General features: G+C 43.5%; 1 protein-coding gene across 1 annotated transcript in view; it reads right to left on the bottom strand.

Annotated features, from left to right (window-relative positions):
- The window catches only part of LOC137848549 (phospholipid-transporting ATPase ID-like), a 79582-nt gene extending 77008 nt beyond the window's left edge, over positions 1-2574 (bottom strand). The window contains exon 1 of the mRNA XM_068667741.1: positions 2310-2574. The gene's annotated coding sequence lies outside the window, so the exon portion shown is untranslated. The remainder of the gene's footprint in view (positions 1-2309) is intronic.
- Between the last annotated feature and the right edge of the window lie 11858 nt (positions 2575-14432).

Raw genomic sequence — 14432 nt, 5'->3', positions numbered from 1 at the left:
AAAGTGAAAAGGAGCCTTGTTCATCTACAGGTTGTAGTTATTGGCCTTGTCCATGGGGCATGTGCCCAGTCCTGACCTTGGATTCACCGTTGTGTTTCCCAGCCTTGGTGGAAGACTCGCACTGCTGTTCACCATACGAGGAAAAGCAAAGACCATGATCTCCTTGCATTTCCTCCTAACAATGATCCTGCTTGGGACACGGCTTTAGAAACACTGGAAAACTGCACAATTCAACTTTTGAGATGGAAAATTCATTTTCATGTCTAAAAATATAGTTAAATACATCCACCCAGTAGCTACAGACAGTAGAGCAGAACTCACCTCTTTGAGCTTTCCAGCCTTAAGACGGTAACAAGTCCTAGGGACTCAGGTGGCTTTTCACCATCACCTTTCCTTTCAGTAACTTTTTTGCTTAAGCCCAGAACAGTGACTTTCAGTAATGCTAAAACGCGCGTAGGTTGTGAACATCCTAACAACTAGAACCAAAGCTAAAGTGCGGCAAGTCACACATTTGGCTAAAGAGAGAGCCACAGAGAGCTTTTATCACTAAGAAAAACAGGGCATTCACTCAAAAGGAAGCGAACAGCTTCGCCTGAAACGTGAACCACAGGATATTTCGCTCTGATGGTTTGCAGCTTAGTAACTAAGGTATAAAGAGTGCCTCTACCACTGTGTCCTGGTTTCAGTTAGAACAGAATTAATTTTCTTCCTAGTAGCTGGTGGAATGCTGTGTTTTGGCTTAGGATGAGAAGAGTGCTGATAACACCCCGATGCTTTAATTGTTGCAGAGCAGTGCTTACACCAAGCCAAGGACATCTCAGCCTTTTGCTCTGTCCTGCCAACGGGCAGGCTGGGGGTGCAGTAAGAGCTGGGAGGGGACAGACCCAGGACAGGTGACCCAAACTAGCCCAAGGGGTATTCCATCCCATCTGGGGTCATGCTGAACAATATATAGGGGTGGCTAGCCGGGGGGAGGGGGCCGGACTGCTCGGGGTTAGGCTGGACATCGGTCAGCGAGTGGTGAGCAATTGCATTGTGCATCACTTGTTTGTACATATTATTAGTAGTAGTACTATTATCACCATTGTATTATTATTATTATTATTATTATTTTCCTGTCTTATTAAACTGTCTTTATCTCAACTCACGGGCTTCACTTTCCATTTCTCTCCCCCGTCCCAGAGAGGGAGGGGGGAGGGTGAGCGAACGGCTGCGTGGTGTTTAGCTGCCGGACGGGTAAAACCATGACACACTGATAGTATGGCCTTAACCTTTCCTTTTAATTCTGTTTTTGAAATACATTATAATTTGCAGAGATTTACACAAAGGTTAGTGCAGCAAGCTAATTTTAGCATAAAGAGTCCTCTACCTTGCGAACTCCTTTAGCAAATCTCATGCAGGCTTCTGTTGGACTTTTACATGTCAGGATATCCAAATTGTCATGTATTCACAAGCAGAAAGAGAGACAAGCAATGCTGTGTGGTGAAAATACATGGCTAGAGTGTCTTACTGCTGGGCTAAAAGTCAAACCAGGTAGATATCGTTAGATATGAGGGAAAGGCAGAAGATATCCTATGTCAGGTAAGACAGGATTCTGAGGGAGAAGTGGCCATTTTTCTCTGTAGTTCAGAAGAAACTTTGGATGTGTTTCATCTAACCAGTTCTTCACATTCATAGTCTTTGGGCGTCCACCAGTTGGCCTTCTAGGCTTACACCCTCCAGTTTTAAAGGCAGGAGACCATTTATCACTTACTGCACAACAGGCCAGCAAACAACACTCATTAATTGACTCATCTCCCAGTATGAGCTAGAGCACGTCTTCTCTGGAGCCAGTTATGATGCAAAACCTTTCCTGATGGAGGCAAGATGTTCCCATTTTTCATGCCTTCGCTGTTAAACTAGAATGCAGTTGCCATCAGCAAGGACAACACCGAGCACATTTTAGGTGTGGGCACACAGAGAAGAGGTCTGGATCTCCCTTCAGGGAGGCAGAAGAGGGGCCTAGATCCAAAGCCAGCAAAATGAACGTGCACTTTCCCTCCATTGTTGGAAAGCTTTCTTAAAACCTCACTTCAGTGGCCCCAGATCCTTCTACTTTTGTGTGTCGTTCACCCTGTAAAACTGGCACTACATAAAGAAAACTTAGACGCACGACCTGTTCTCCTCCAGAACCAGCATTTACAGACACAGAAAAATCCAGTATGCAAAAGAAGAAAAAAAAAACAAAAACAAACACACAGCAAAAATACCTGAAATGCAGACACCTATTCAAGGCTTTACTTCTCTTCCAGAACAAGAAATTGGCCTACCTGGCTGTTCTGTGTCGTCTTTTCTATCTGTAGCTGTTTGCCAAGGCAGACAGAAGGATTGTTTTCAGCACCACGCAAAAATCCCTAGAGGATTATTCAGCAGAGCATGCCAGGCTTCTCTCCAGCGGAGCTGCGAAGCTCGCTAGGGAGCACCACGCTTTCCAGGATCTGGAGGTAAACCCGCGCAGGGACAGGCTGAATGTGATCCAGGAGTTACAGGATGTCTCGGTGTGCTTCGTGTGCTCGGGAACGGCTGCAAGAGAAAAGGCAAAGTTCCCGAAGCCGTGGGTGGAACATGGCACTGCGTTGCACTGAGTAAATAAAAAGCAATTGATCCTTGGACTTGGGTATGACATCAGGTATTAAAAAAGGTTTATACCATAGGCAGGACTCTGTATTTCATCCGAGAGTAATGGGACCATAAAACCCTGCTTGTGCCCATTGCTGCAGCCAAAGCAGTAGCCAGACATGCAAACAAGACGTTGTGCTCAACTTTTCTGCAGCCAGCAGACTTATTTTCTTTTCACAGGTTGAGTATTTCAAACATAAAACACGTTTTTTCTCAAAGGCTAGATGTTTCACTACCTCCCATAAGGACTTACAAAATGTATGCAACTTCAGTGGCATAATCAATTATTTGGGGGGTTTATGGCTCCAAGTATGACAGGATCCTGATGCAGGCTTCTAGCTGCCATGCTTATGCTAACGAAACACAAAGGTTCAACTTCTGACACACAATTATTTACTTCAGTGCCCTATTTATTCTTAAAAAAAAAAAAAAAAGGCAACAAAAACAATTCTGAAGTATAGAAGAGACAGAGTTAAACTAAAAAAAAAAAAAAATCACTTAAACACAAATGGGATAGGGCATAATATGGGCATTTGAGATTTAAAAAAAAAAAAAAAAATTAAAAAAAATCTAAGTGACATTTATCAAACCGCACCAGCACTGCAGATTTTCCTGCAATTTCCTGCAATACAACCCCCCCCAGTGCTAACTCACAAGCTTTGATTTGCTCCTGTAGGCTGTTTTTCTACCCACTTTTAAGGTCGATGACATTTTCTGTCTGAAAAATTCAGAATTAGTGTCAGGTTTAAATAAATTAAAAATAATAATAATAATTGTCGATGTACCTTGCAACACACTAAATTATTGACATAGATAGCTTTTTTAAAAGGTACTTTGTATCTCCTTAACCATCTTGTCTGTTACGCTGGGATTTTTTTATACGTGCTTTGTTCCCTGCTAATGAAGAGACTTGTCTGTACCACTACTCTTTGTAGCTTTTTTCAAGCTAAATTCTTTGGTTTTCAGTGCAGCAGATAGGATTACAAACATGGCAGTGAAAGCTTACTGCTTTATTTAACATTCTCCCAGCAGATAATGGGCCATGGTTATGACTAACAGGTTCATGCAAGCATTGAAAGAAGGAAGGATAGCAAACTGAGCAAACAATGAAATGAGGCTCAAATCCATCCTCGCACCTGTGACAGATTCTGGGCAAGTCACTTGTTACTGCTTGAACTTCTATTTTCTTATTCATAAAAGGGAATAATAATTCTTTACTTCCTCAAGAGATCAAGTAGGAGGCATCAAGGACTATGAGGCGTTTAGAAACACATCCATGACATCTCAGTGCATGAGAAGTGTTAATCCTCTCAGAGGTAAAAAGAGCATAATATCCCCAAAAAAGAGCATGATATCCCAAACTCCTGGTAAAAACCTTTTTAACCTTTTAAATTTTTTAAAAAAGGGACTCTTCACCTTCTCTGGGAGGTAGAAAGGAATAAGTTTTTTTCTGCTCACTTTCAGGTTCTAGCACTGGTACATCACACTATTTTTAAAACACAAAAATGGCTTCTAAAGGAAAAAAAAAAAAAAAAAAAGAGAGAGGGAGAGAGAGAGAGAGAGAGATGCCTCAACACTGCAGGATTCAGTTAATATCAATATTAACATGCCATTCTCTCCTGCTAGCATTTTGCCACAAGCAGTGTGGCTCTGAGTCTGCATGCTGGTAGGAAGGCTTTTACACAGTGTTCGCAATCGGTGTTGGAGGATACGCAAAATTACAATTCTTTCCTGTCTGTGCTGTTTTGGTCACTAAAGTAAAAATAACTTCAAATTAACAATGGCTAATAATTTAGAACTAAAAGTACAGCTTGAGATTAAAGCTTTCACTGCATGAGAACTCCTTTTGTTTGGAGTTTAAGAGCTACTGTTTAAGAATGATGCAATATTTCAGGGGGAAAGAAAGACGTGCTGCTGCCTAATGGAAAATCATTTTGCAAGAAGTGCATACACAATTTGCTCTTCCCTTAACCTCCCTCACTCTTCCCCAAAGCTTTCTTGCAGAGGAATGCTTCCAAAAGTTGTTTTTTTTTTTTCCCTTCACAAAATACAACATCACAGGGAGCGCTCCCCATCTTCCGCCTGTCTCCAGGTTCTAGACCATAGGTGAGATTACTAACCCAGCTCCCTCGTCCTTTGCGAACACAGTCTGTTTGTAGAGACCTACTGACAGTGTTTCTCCATGCTGAAGTTCTGCTTTAGAAGCCTCTTGCTGTGTTGTGGCTTCCTCCTATGGCTGTAGTGTGCTGGGAAAGGGATGTGGCAAAGGACAGACCTCTAGCGATTTCTCACGGCGTTTCCAGCAGCGGGGGCACCAACCTTCCCGGAATGAGAAAGTTCAGCATAGCACTGCTGGATGAAGCAGAAGAAAATGAGGTTTGGTGCTCCTGCAGATCCAAGCAAGAAGGACAAAACCACTCTAACTGATGGCTGGTCCTAAAACACAGACGCATCCATCGGCTGTGTGATTTCACCCAACATTTTGGACAAGGGCCAGCCCTACTTCATTCTCTAGGGCCTGACATGCAGGCCACAAAGACAATGCAGTTTGTCAGTAATACATAACTGAATGTCTAAGAACATGTACCAGTTGTATGTGAAGAGAAATGGGCACTGAGTTAAGGACGCCTTAGTTCAGAGCTGTTGGGTACAAATCTCCCTGCTTACAATGTGGTTATGCCACAAACCACTAGCGCAGTTTCATGAGACATTGCCTTTGACGTGAAAACCACCTCCAAAAGCTCCCCATCCTCAGACTGGGAGCTGATTTAGAGAAAAAAAAAAAAAAAGTGCATGTTTGCATTTTCAATCAGGTTGCTTTCCTTATCTGCCTCCCTGCCGCAGGCATTAAGACAATGTCAGCACAATACACACTGTGACAACAGAGCTTTTCAGCAGCTGAGTTCAAAACTTGGTCGCACAAAGACTTGTGTTGGCACAAGCCCTGGGATAGTGAACTGTGATACAAGGGTCTAGGTGAGGTCAACTTCTCAGCCAGTTTTGCGACTGCAGCCTGTGTCTCTTGGAAGCATGCAAAGGCCACATGTGAAGCCACACGGCAATAATATCAGCTAAAAAGTCACCCATGGGTGCCTAAGATATGGGCCAGAGGGTGGATGTTACAGAAATGAGGGAAGATGGGAACTTTTGCTGTTGAATATTCAGCTTGACTGTTTACTGAGAACCCAGTTTTGTGAAGTGTATTTGCAACAAGGCAGCTTTAACTTGTCTTCAAAGACATGATCCAAGTCTCTGGAGGGAGCTCCCATGTATATTCAAGACAGCTACCCAAACTCACTCGCAGAATTTAAAAGTCTCCTACAAAGAAATGTGCCAGCAGATGCTTCCTGACATTTAATGCTAAACACTCTCTAATGAGGCTATAAACAGCCCTTCACTCCAAAACATATGAAGGAGTAGCACAAGACCCCAGGGAGGGAGAGCTCTGTAGAAATGCAGCTATTGTTCCTGATTAGGATTCAGGCAGGCCTCTCCGGCATTGTTAATTCCAGCTTGATTTGTTCTAAGGCATGTGTCAGATGTTTGTTGCACAAACAGACTCCCTGGTGCTTGCACCACGATCAAAAATGAGAATAAGACATGCAATTAAAGAAAGTGTCACAATCTGAGTCTAAAAGAAGCACACGTCCATGTAATCATTACAGCCCACTGCTGTCGTGAGAGCTTCTGACCATAGTTTCCATTTTCACTTTTGCAATAGTGTGGTTGTCACCTTCCAGTGAATTTCAGGAAGATTTATGCGCCTACTTCCCTTTGGCTGCTGCGAAAAATCTCAGTTTCCCAGCAGTTTGTTAGAATACTAATGACGAGACCTTCAAAGTGATAATTCCTGAGCCTTCTGGAGAAATTGGAAGTTTCAATCATGGCTAAGGACTCAGAGAGAAACCTTCCAGTGCTCTGAACTATCCTATTAGCAGTAAAAGTAGAGAACGTTACAAGAAAAGAACATTAAAAGGCAAGAGAGATGTCTTTATAAAGTATCAGCTAAGGAATAGTAACAGAAAAAAAAAAAAAAAAAAAAAAAAAAAAAAGCCCTGTTCTCAATAGGGTTGAACCTCAGGTCATGTCGTTAGAGGTGTGCCAAGGCTTGTGCAAGCTTTATGATCAGGTTCACCTTCACTTTTCCTGTGACTGAAATTGCCATCATTAACACGATCGATACTTAACATCACTAAAACGTTGCTGGACTTTGAGCTTACAACAGTATAGTAAATTGGACTTTCACCCCAAGCACCTAGCTTTGTGCAAGCAAGTAAAAGACCACGAAATGTGCATTAAAGTTTAATAAATGGGCACTACCACGACTGGAAACATTTAAAGCATTATTACATGTGATCGCTGACTTCTGTCTAGCATTGCCCATCCTGAATTAGAGCTTTAAATTGTTAAAAAATACTCGAATATCACATTAATTACAATAGGGTTAATTAAAAGCAGCATAGTGCATAAGTGATGAGAATTCTTATCTCCCAAAATGTGCAGCTCTGGCGTAATGCTGGGGATGTAGGAATGTGAGAGCACGGAGGCTGCACAGGCAGGGTAAGAGGTGCACAGAGCCTATTCCCTCACTCTCAAGGGGTCAGCTCCACCTTGAAGGGGTTTTGCTGATGAGAAAAGGCTCACATACAGCGACATCCATGCTAGCAGAGGAGAAATTTGGGCAAAGGACTTCCATAAACCTACTGGATGCTGCGAGTTTCTTGGTTACTGCCAGTGAAACTACAGGGGCCTTTGTACTGAGGCTGCTGAGATTCTGGAAGAGGTTTGGGGAGGGCAAATTAAGCAGGAATTATGTTTTTCTAGGATTTTTCACACATTCCTGTGTTTTTCTGAGCAGCTGAATTGTTTTTCCTCTTCTCTGGGGACACCGCATTAAGCCAATGTCACAAACATACCTGAAAGCCTCTGTTCTCAGCAACAATATTTAGGTTTTTAAAAAAGAGGCATCTGACAAATAAGAAAAGGAGGAATAATTTTAACAATGACACACCCAAGGGCAGTTTAAATACACAGGAGAATGAGTTTAAAAAAAAATAAAAAAGAATGTTTTGTTAGCATTGTTTCCTCATTTCCCTACAGGTTTTTGGTGTTCCTGAGTATGTTCCTTGCACGCTGGGGACACTGTTGAAAGATGCAAATTCAAAGCCACTGTGAAGACTCCTGTGATAGCCCCTAGCTACCAAAATAAACCTTTGGTTTAGCTTTGCAAAATCAAGCTTCCTGCTCTCTCCCATCTCCTCTCAATAAAAGATAAAGGCTCGACTTAATAGGTGCCCTACTTACCTAAGGCTTTGATCTCCTGCAACTCTCCGCTAACAGAAGTTGGAAATGATTTCTGAAGGAGCCTCGGCGCGTGTGAATTCACAACCCAGAGAGTCACTTCGCTTTCCAGGAGGGCTGGCTTTAGCACTGCATCACTTCAAAGGAAAGAAGGGAGCTGTTTTCCCTGTACCGCTCCATTTCCCTCTCCGCTGCCTCTGGACGCTGTCAGCCGTGGCACCTGCGATGTTTCTCAGGACAGGCCCCACGCTGAACTTCTCTGAACCATATCCAGGGAGGGAAATACACTAAGAAAAGGCTTTGGTTTTCTTTGCAGCACCAAAGACAAGCCAGAGCAGCAGCCTCCTCCTGTCCCAGCCCCACCTGCAGCCCCCCTGCAGCAGGAGCAGGCAGCTGTGGTGCAGGGGACTGTTTGTGCCCACCCTGATTTAAGTGGGGGACTTCGCTTGCTGTCACCAGCCCGTGGCCATACACGATATTTTGAGAGTTTGTATTTCCCTCACACACACCATCCACATTGAACTGCCGTGTCCAGTTCACAAAGGTGACACCAAAACTGGACACTTGGGAGCGTTTCCAAATCTCCAGCACAAACCGCAGCTGCGCTCCCATCCCTGCCCTGCTGGGTCTTGCCTAATACATAATCTCTCCCCACCGGGTGTCATGCTGTGACTCCTACTGGGAGGAAACGTGACTAAATGTTGTTTCTCTGTGTGGATTCTCCAGGTGTGCACTTAGACCAAGGCATGGTCTGGGCAATGGGAGGAGGATGGAGCCCTCCGTGCGTGCCACCGTGCACCCAGGGACAGACGAACTGCCACGTGGACAGAGCTGTGCTTCCAGTTATGCCCTCAGTCCGAGTGGTTGATTTAATGTCTCACAGTCAACACGGGGATACGTGCTGTGCCTGCACAGCCCACACCACCGCTGCTTTCCCGAAGAGGCAGGAAAGTCAGCTTGCCCCATAGCATGAAAATTAACCGGTCCAGGCCATTTTCCAACATTAATGTTGTTTTAACAATAACCTGCTATACACAGTAAGGCTCTACCATCCAGTTTCAGATATTTTCCATTAAAACCTTCTCTGTAAAGGACATTTAGCTTGGAACCTAATAGGAAACAGCATTCAGCATGGATAATATCTGACTGGTTCGGCTCTGCAGCTCACCTGCCAGTTGTCCTCGAGCTGAAAAGGGACCAGAGGCTTTTTTCCCAGATGATCATTTCTCCTGATTTCTGTCATGTCTCACGAGCCTTTGTTCCAAGGCCTCTATAAAGAACTCTTTGTGCTGTATTTGAGCAGTAGCTGTGCCAGACCCAGCTCCTAACAAAAATAATACGATTAACCTGGCACGGAGAGCCCTGTGGTTGGCTGGGGTGGCTCTGGGCCAGCAGAGCTACGCTTGTAGGATCTCATCCCCGTGTTTCTGCACAGCAGCCGATTGCACAGGATCACACCCTACCCAAAGTAGGGCCCGTAACAGAGGTAAGCACTTACACAAGTGGCGAAGAACGCATTTCTCCTGGCTGAGGTCCCACACGCAGACCAGAACCCAGCCGTGTTGGTATAGCAAGCACGTGGGAAATCTGCTCGTGCCGCTGCAAAGCAGATAAAAGGAGGATTGCTCCCACGCTGTTTGACAAGAAAATTTTGTCCTCACTAAATACTTTATGTCAGAATTTTACAACATTCAGTTCTGCAAAAACAGTCCATTACGGAGTTGCTTCACTCCCATGAAAAGCATGAGGGGGCTGCAGAAGCAGACCCTGTATTCTGGCTAAGCAAGTTCACCAAAAATGCTACACAAGTCCTCCAGCATTGTTTCTGCTGCAGAGGTGAACTTTTTTTTGCTGTTGTCCTAGAACTAGATAATGCATTTTCTTCATTATTTACTACGTCAGTAATAGGGAAAGAAATCCCTGAAGATTCAGGGGTACTATTTTTAGTAGGGGGAAATATATTTATAGGATCCATATTCTACAAAGCTATACTCCAATTAGATGATATGAGGAACTAGCTGGGTATAAAGGAGAATGTGTTAAGGTCCCAAATCTTTAAGAGATTAAAACATCTCTGTCCTCAGAGGGCTGGCCCATTACTTACATCAAACAGGTAACAGGATTGATTGAGACTCCAACAGGCAAGGCTGTTTCAGGAAAAAGAATAACCTTGTGTGTTTGAGAAAGCTGTAGCGAACAGACATTTAAAAGGGAGACTTTGTGCTACCCACAGCCCATGGAGGGTGAACTATTGTTAATCCATCTCTGGTGTTTCACAGGAAAGGTGGGGGAAGGAGACAGATACATTCTGGTTTAGCTTATCTTTAAGCAGCTGTTCAGTGGGATGGAGAGGTCCTTCCAGAAGACTCCTGAAACAAGGAAGCACGGGAATTGGTGACAGTTTGTGAATTTGGCATTGTTTCCTTCTTTGGTTTTGGACCCAATTCCAGGATGACTGTCTGGGTCCATGTGGGTTCATTGCAGCAACTAATATTTTTCTGGTAAACCTAGAGCTAGACAACCCCGTCAAATCTCTCAACTTCTTTTGCTGTGACCACTGGACCTCCTGTCATTAGTCTGCATTTACGTAAGAACCAGGGGCTGGAAACCTCAAACCCACCAAGCTGACATCAGGAAGATGAAAACATCCAGACTTTTAACCAATAGAGCAAAAAAATAAGGGTTGATCTCCATTTCTTAGCATTGTACCAGAAAGAAAAGGCATATTTCTTTGGGGGAGGCAAAAGACCTCTCCAAAGCTGTTGAACCCAGAACAAAGTTTACTGGGTGATTAGATGGCCCGTGCAATGCAGTAGGTGAAACCAAATGACCAACCTCCTGGCTCTTCCCTGGCTCTAATGCTATGGATGTTAAGCATATTGCAGTCATTACAGGAAAATCCATAACAGTCTGTAGCGAGCAGGGCAGATGGTGGGGTTGCAAAGTAAGAGAGAGACAAAGGACTTCTCTGCCACTGAAGTAGATGGCGTTTCATTGCTTGAGAGGATTGCTTTTTAAACAGACGCTCGTGATGCTTTCCGCTGATTCATGTTTTTCTGTCAATCTTTTGAAACCAAATTGTATGACTCAGATGAAACCTACAGTGTGTACAAAATTGGCTATAGCATTAACACTTAGTATACCGAAGCTCACCGTATTGGGAGAATGGTGTTTTTTTTACAGAACAGATGAGAGCTACGCTGGTTTGGGCATGGCCCCAGACAGGCGATTCAACATGGACAGAGGCACAGCTCACCTTGACTGTCCAGACAAGCAGTGGTAAGTTACGAAATGCAAGAGAAAAACAGTAAATGACTTTTCAAGGACAGAGAAGAAACAAGATTCTTCCCACCCAAGGTTCCTCAGCCTTCATCTTTTTTGATGTTATTTTTAGTTAAAAAGGGCATTTGCTGGCATCACTGCATCTAAAGAATTTAAGGGTGGTTTGTTGCCTATTGAGGTGTCTTTTTTATTGTGGAAAGGCTGGGAATGGACTAAGAGGAAGGGATGGTCACTGAGTGCCATAATGACAATTATCAGGAGACTTTTGGGAAGCATGGCTTACGAGCATGGAAATCGGTGTTTCTGCTGACATGACATCACAGAAACATTGAAATGGGGTTTAACACCCAAGCTTATGAGTGGAAAAGGTTTGCTACATCATCCTGGGGGTGTGAAAGATTTCTTATATTCCTAATTTTTCAGGACTGCTCCCAGAGAAGAAAAGAAAAAGAAACAAAAAAACAACTGTTGAAGTCAATGTCCTACAGATCTGTAAATCAAAATTTCCCCCAACAGAGCTTGTACTTTCTTTTCCTACTAAACTTGTCATTTTTGGAAAATTAATTTCATAGGATGCAGCAGTAACCAGGTGACTGAAGCCTTTGTACTTAGTTCATTCAGGGAGTAATGGCAAGGGTTTTGTTAATCTGGCCTCCAGCTAAATGAACCAGACGTTCTCCAGCTGTTTTTCCTCATTCCAGTTTCTACATTGAACTACAAGCTCCCCCTGCAGAAAAACACACAGGGATTGCTCATGCAGTGTTATGGTCAGCTTAAAAAGAGACAGAAAAAAAGAAAAAGAAAAAAAAAAAAAAAGTAGTTTGGAGGAAGCACATAGAGTAGCTTTTACAGCTGCTGTACAGTAGTTTAACATGTAGCACCGACTGTGGTCTCAGGCTTCTGCAGATGAACGTTTTGCTTCTTCCAAAGGGGGTGAAAAGGGGCTAAAAAAAATGTGTTTTTTTTTTTTTTTTTTTTTTTTTGTTTTTTTGTTTTTTTGTTTTTTTTTTTTTTTTAAATAAAAGGTTTTTTTAGGTAAAAAAAAAAAAAGTTTAAAATTGGTTTAGGTTTAAAAAAAGGTTTTAAAACCTAATGTTCCTGAAACAGTTTCTTTCTTCAAACTTGCTCCCCCCCCCCCCACGCCACCAGGGAATATGCTGCTGTTGCTGCCAAGCCTTGAAAAAACCTCGGTCACCATTGTGTGTGTTTATTGCATCCATGATGGTCATCCTCTGAAACTTCCTCCTCTGATGAAACAGATGACCTGACCTAGGCTTGACTCCAGGCAGGCACATAAAAATAATTCCAAATAAGGCTCTGCAGCCTGACAAACTGCCGTGCTTGAGAGCAGGATAAACTGACCATGTTTAGCAGCAACTTAAATTAAAGGCAGCTTTCCGACTTCATCACCTCTTGCACTGTGATACGCCTCTGCGAGTCTCTAGCTGTGACGAGGAGGGACGTAAATCTTAGCAAATAAATTTCTGCTTCTGAAGACGCAGACAGGAAAGGCTTACTGTGGTAGGCTTGATGAACACCACAGGATAACAAAATGGGTCTTAGGGAAGAGTATCTCAGGAAAAAGAAGGATGCACAGTGGGCACTGCGACTGCTGCTTTGTTTAAAAAATTTATTCAAATGTACGTCCCCTTAGGTTGGTGCACAGGGTTGATATTCTCACTTATCTGAATTAGAGCCAATAGATGGCAATCTTTTTGGCTGACAGTTGTCATTACAGAAGACCAGCAGCTCAGCGATTGGTGAACAGCTGCTATTAATAATTACATTACCAGATGCGACAGCTGACAGATTTTTGTCACCACAAAATCACGATGATGATAAAAGGAGGTGTTATTCTGGGTTTGCTTCCAATAAGCAGTGAAAACGCTAAAAAGAGCAACTCACAGAAGCACTATAAGCCCACAGACTAGTTATTTAAACCATAAATGCAGGGAAAAATAAGGGTTTTAATTTCTGGGAAAAAAAAAAAAAAAAGGAAAAAAACAAAACACAACACTACACAGGTATTTAAAATCGATTAGAGATCAGTAACAACTGGTTAAATTCCACCCAAGCTAACCTTGCCAAGGGAGCAGAGATAATATAATGGTTCTTTGAGGCACAGCGATTAAGATAACAGAGGAAGGAAGAGGTGCTATGTACTTTTTCATAGCCAAAATTGAAGCTGGAGCTGTGGTCTCAAAGGGAAATCATTACCGGGCTGGAAGAAGTCTTTGACAGGTTGCAATGAGCACTGCAGGCTGGGGCTGCTATCACCCCAAGTGCTTGGGGGTGAGATGAGCATCTCCAGATAAAATCTTTGATCTCTGAGCATTCTGAATCTTATCTGGTAGTCCTCGAAATGTCAATATGTTTACATTAATTATCACATTGTGTTGTTTTGTACTAAAACAAATAATGCTGTGCTTCCAGACTTCTGCTTGTCATCCGTAGGCTGCCAGAAACAATCACTCTTCCTTCCGGATGCAAAAGTGCTCTGTTTTTTCCTTTTCGTTCAGTGTGTTCTGCAATGCACGAAGGGTGCTGAGGAACCATCTCCAGAGTCTCACGACCTTGCCTTTGCTCGGTGACAGGCAGGATGGATGGCATGGACTTCCCCAGGTCAGCCTGACACCACGGCCTGGGATTAGGCACTGTTTGTATCTGACTTGGACGCGTTTAGGAGTGAGGAACTTGCTAAAGTGGTTGTGGTGTTGTGGCTCTGTCTTGTAGCTTCATCATGGTTCCTTGAGATTTTGGGGTTGGTGGAGGATTCCTGCGTTGTTCCGGTCCGAGGGGGAGCAGTGTGGATGTTCCTGTTCCTCTTCTGAGCCTAAAGGCCTGTTCCATGGTCTTGGTTGGCTGAGGAACAGGCTGCAAGTGAACCCTGTAGCCCCTTCTGTCACATGCTCTTTTTCAGGAAGGGCAAGGTCAAGAACAGTCAGATGAGAAAAAATCCCACAAAAGAAGAACTTCGCCTCGGAGGGACTGCCCATCCGAAAGAAACTGCCTGAGACAGAGCTAGGAAATAGAAAACACTGCGTTATGGTAGCCAAAACTCAAACGGGCTTAAGCACCTCCAGTTCCTCGGGATGCATCATTTCCAGGAGAATCTTCTGAGAACACCGAAATATGGAACTGGAGGTCTGACAGCCGCCAGGGTCACTTCATCAGTGAAGGTGGAGGTTCTG

This window comes from Anas acuta, chromosome Z, assembly GCF_963932015.1.
Source record: "Anas acuta chromosome Z, bAnaAcu1.1, whole genome shotgun sequence".
Lineage (NCBI taxonomy): Eukaryota > Metazoa > Chordata > Aves > Anseriformes > Anatidae > Anas > Anas acuta.
Note: the sequence above shows the minus strand (reverse complement) of the source record. Positions and strands in the feature narration are given on the sequence as shown.